Here is a 5015-nt window from a genome sequence, read left to right on the forward strand (position 1 = left end):
GTGGGTAGAAAGGGCACTATACAAATCACATTCATTATCCTCATCATCATTAAATACAAGACAATACTACATTTAGTGTGACATGTTTAAAGCGGTGCCAGATCTGCCCATGTGTGGTCTATGGATTTCACATCTCATCTTCAATCAACCACCATTCACTTCCATTCACACTAACATACTAAGGCTGTGTTTACACAGGCAGCTCAATTCTGATCTTGTTTTTTTTTTACACTAATTGGTGTTTTGACCAATCACATCAGGTCTTTTCACATAAGATTTTTTTTCAGAGCTGATCTAATTGGTCAAAAGACCAATTAGTGGGGGGAGAAAACATCAGAATTGTGTTGCCTGTGTAAATGCAGCCTACTAGATGCAGACTACAGCAATAGAGTCCTTCTGACTGACAACATGCGGAAGCGTGGAGCTGGGAAACATGGCTGCTTGCATGGCTGTACCTGTAATACTCTTGATTTTAAATCCCCGGTGTTGGGGCGGTAAAGCATTACAAAATAAGGCGTTAGAGTACTCAGAATACTTTTTTGTGGTAACGAGTAAACTAACGCGTTCGTTTTTAAATGTAAGTAGTCCGTTACTTAGTTACTTTTTCAAATAAGTAATTTTACAATATTATTTCTAATTTTCTTTGTTAGCTGGTAGTTAGCTAGCGAGATGGCAAAGACAACAGCCTTTATTGTGGAAGTATTTACATTAGTTTGAACTGGTAGAAGAAAATGACAGACGTTACCCCTTGACTCTTGACTGAAGGCGCTTGCAGGATTCACACGCCTCCAGGATTTTTCTCATTTATTGTCTTGTAATAAAACAAACCGCGTAGCGAGGTTATCAAGTTAGGCTCAGTCGATAAGAGTGGACATTTATCCTGCTCCGTCTTCACCATTAATTATACAGGAAAGGGCACTACAATTGCACAATGTAATCGTATAGTTTCATAAAATCAAGTTGGTATCTGTGTGTAATAACAGATTGGTAGCCTGATGTCGTTAAATTTGAGCTGACCTTTTACTGAGCCCAGTTGGTTTTATATAGGTATTTGTAAATGAGATATTGCGTCTTGTCAATATTACTTGAGTTAGGCCACGGACATTAGGCTATGCAAGCCATTCAAAGGTAGTGTGCGCCCTCTACTGGGCATAAGAAGGAATGACCAACACGTACTCGTTCTCTTCAGAGGGTTGTTTTTGGAAACGCAAAAGTTACTTTCCGTTCTTTTAATGCAAGTAACGTTATAACGTAACTCATTTCTTTTAAAAGTAACATTCCCTGTAAATCGTTATGTCCATTTCATATTCATATCTCCTCTCCCTTATAAATGCAATCTCTATTAAATTATTGTACTCTGAAGAAGTGATGAGACTTTGCTGGTCATTCACGATCACAATGCTGTACAAACACTGTGTTAAGGCCAGGCAGCTTTAGCTAGCTCTCAGCCTATCACACCAATGCAATCACTGTGTTCATTTTGATACTATAAGCAACCAAAGACAAAATGCCTTAATATTTGTACAAATTCATTGTTAAATGAGTAAAGAGGCTACCGTTTGTTATATTTTGAAGTAATATCAGTTGAACGTTTCAACGTATTTACTAATTTTCTGCAACTAGCCAACTTAGCTTCTGTCCAAGGCCAAGTATCAGACGATATGTGAAAAGTATTACTTTATTCACATATCGTCTGATACTTGGCCTCAGCAATCATCTCCTTATTTCAGAAGTCAGGATTTGGGCAGGAGAGGAGAGTGGGCAGTAGCAGCTGGTGTTTACTGTTGACTGTGTGTGTTCTGTTCTTTAAAGATGACTGAGAGAGAGAGAGAGAGATGAAAGAGAGGAGATCAATCCCTTTTTAATGTGCCTCTGTTTACCCCATCATTAGCGCTAATGACAGCTTCGCTTGTCCTCACCTACTGGGGCTAGTCATGTCCCTCATACCGCCATACCTCACTCACTCTCCTCTCTATCTCTCTCTCTCTCTCTCTCTCTCTCTCTCTCTCTCTCTCTCTCTCTCTCTCTCTCTCTCTCTCTCTCTCTCTCCTTCCATCCACAACACATCTCTCTCTCTCTCTCTCTCGCTCTCTGTCTGTCTCTGTCTGTCTCTCTCTCTCTCTCTGTCTCTCTCTGTGTCTCTGTCTGTCTCTCTCTCTCTCTCCTTCCACAACACATCGCTCTCTCGCTCTCTCTGTCTGTCTCTCTCTCTCTCCATCCACAATACATCGCTCTCTCTCTCTCTCTCGCTCTCTCTGTCTCTCTCTCTCTCTCTGTCTCTCTCTCTCTCTCTATCCATCCATCCAAAACACAGCATTTAGCCTTTCATCATGACTGGTTAGATTTTCTGGTTCTATGTTCGTGATGAAAAAAGAAAGATAAACATTATTTTATAGTTTTTTTTGCACAAAGCACTTATAAATGACACTAGCTGATTGCTGATCTGTTTCTGCTGTGTGACACGAATGGAGTTGACGAGACAGTACAAACAGATTATTCACGGTGAACGCTGCATACTGTATGTCGGCTCAAATTACTTTCGCGTTTCAATTGCACTATATACCACAGATCTTCAGTGCTACAGATTGAATCGAGCCCTTTAATGTTGATCCACAAGGAACAACCTATTGTACTGTAGACGTTGAAGAGTTATAAAGAAATATATTTCAAATGGATCCCACCTTTTTAAATCACACATAATTATATATGTTTGGACTTGAATCTAGAGTCAAAAAAGAAGGAGAATAAGAAAACCGGTTGAAGCATGTACAGTGAGTAAATTGTGAAATGTATAAGCGTTCGTCTTTTAGTGTTTTTGGGTTTATTGAATGAAGGATATGTTTCTAAATGTATTAATGTACTACCTATGTAAGAATATCAACTTTAGAAGTAATTGTTTTTCTTTATGATAGCTGGTTATACCTCAATCTCAGGCTGAACATCCTAATAAAGAATGTTTGGTATGAAAAATAAACCCAAATGTGTTTACAATATCAAGTGACATGTAAACACCAGTGGCCTACATTCGACTGATCAAATGTGCTTTCCAATGCTGTGGGCTCTTATGAAACTAATGCTTGTTCGTGCCACAAAATATCACCACTTTATAGACTTGCTTTTGTATCCTAAAAGTATCTCTTTGTTAATTTCTTATGTTTTTCCCTCTTAAATATCTGTTTTCATCCTTTTCTGGATGTTTTATTGGTCATTTATTTTATTACATAAATCTGTATTTAAAAAATTAAAATAAAAACTCATATTGATGTTGGATCTTGATTTAGAAAAATGGGGTGTTTTTAATTTGTCTGGCTCTTTCTATAATTGTATTGTGATACACTGCTCATGTATGCGCGATAGTTTTCACTGTTGGACTGTATTATGCCTCAAATGTAAAGTGAATAAATTGCCAAACAATTACCAATAGATTTGAGTCTTAGAATCATTGTGCAGAAAATGCCTTAAAACCTCTTAAGGATCCTCCCCTTTTAAAAATGTTTTTTTTGCCTAAAATGACATACCCAAATCTAACTGCCTGTAGCTCAGGACCTGAAGCAAGGAAATGCAAATTCTTGGTACCATTTGAAAGGAAACACTTTGAAGTTTGTGGAAATGTGAAAGCAATGTAGAGGAATATAACACAGTAGATCTGGTAAACTTTTGTGTTTTTTTGTACCATCTTTGAAATGCAAGAGAAAGGTCATAATGTATTATTCCAGCCCAGTTGCAATTTAGATCTTGGCCACTAGATGTCAGCAGTGTACGTGCGAAGTTTTAGACTGATCCAATGAACCATTGCATTTCTGTTCAAACTTTTGTGTCAAGACTGCCCAAATGTGCCAAATTTGTTTATTAATAACTTTTCATGTTCAAAATTGTGCACTCTCCTCAAACAATAGCATGCTATTCTTTCACTGTAATAGCTACTGTTATTTGGACAGTGCAGTTAGATTAACAAGAATTTAAGCTTTCTGCCAATATCAGATATGTCTATGTCCTGGGAAATTTTCTTGTTACTTAAAACCTCATGCTAATCGCGTTAGCCTAGTAATATGGTGCATTTACTGTGGTGTTTTTGCGGACTGTAATATACTCTAGTAATTACTGTAGTGTTTTTGGGGACATTACTGTAGTATTTAGTGTTTTTGATTTATTATCTTTGACATAGAAGTGGAAGCTTTCTCCTTCAGGAAACATACTGGAGAAATACTAAATGACCAAATGTTCCATAACCTATAGGTTTGTAGGTAGGTCTAGGTTCTGACAGGAGAGTTCAGAGCTTCTGATCTTGTCTATGCCCATAGGCAACACAATATATGGTCTGTACTTGGCATGTAGGATTCTCAATTATGTGTGGCACACATTTGGAATATGAGAGAAGGGAACGGGCAGGGTATATGCAAATTAAATACTGTAGTATTAATTCAAAAAAAAAGATGTAGTGTTTTTTTGCGGACATTTCTACCGTGTTTTTGTGTGGATAATACTGTAGTATAGATTGAGGGATACTACAGTGAGTAGTATAGTATACTACAGTTTATTACATAATTCTATAGTAAGTACTGTAGTATTATATAGTAAACTGTAGTATTTGTTTTATTTTGGTCTGTATATGTTGTTAGAGAATGCAGAGGAGAGCCTTCCCTTCTCTTCTCTGTTACTCCTCCTACACCGGCTTCAGCTTCCCTCAAACCTCCATCTGTTACTGCTGTGTCCGCAAGTGCTTATTCATTAAAAAGGGATTGTACAACTTGATGTTAGGTGGTTTTATGGGGTTCAGGAGAAACTGTATATGTCACTTAGTCAATGCGTACAGGTGGTCCTAGGTATTGAAACCATTTTCCTGGCGTTGCTAAGCTCCACGTTCAACCAACTGAGCTCCAGAGGATCGTCTGTAATCCATGATTCAGTGTTTCTATTACTATCACTTTTAATGATTGTTAGCTAGTGGTGGCAAAAGTTAGCTGAAGTTTGTAGTGACTGTTTAACCCGAACCATGGATTGCAGTTTTTCGTGAC

General features: G+C 37.7%; 1 protein-coding gene across 2 annotated transcripts in view; it reads left to right on the forward strand.

Annotated features, from left to right (window-relative positions):
- ano5a (anoctamin 5a) overlaps positions 1-3423 on the forward strand; it is an 80617-nt gene extending 77194 nt beyond the window's left edge. For both annotated transcript variants that reach the window (XM_055922013.1, XM_055922014.1), the window contains one exon: positions 1-3423. This exon is cut by the window's left edge and continues 430 nt beyond it. The gene's annotated coding sequence lies outside the window, so the exon portion shown is untranslated.
- The last annotated feature ends 1592 nt before the right edge of the window (positions 3424-5015 follow it).

Source organism: Salvelinus fontinalis, chromosome 5 (genome assembly GCF_029448725.1).
Source record: "Salvelinus fontinalis isolate EN_2023a chromosome 5, ASM2944872v1, whole genome shotgun sequence".
Taxonomy (NCBI): Eukaryota; Metazoa; Chordata; class Actinopteri; order Salmoniformes; family Salmonidae; genus Salvelinus; species Salvelinus fontinalis.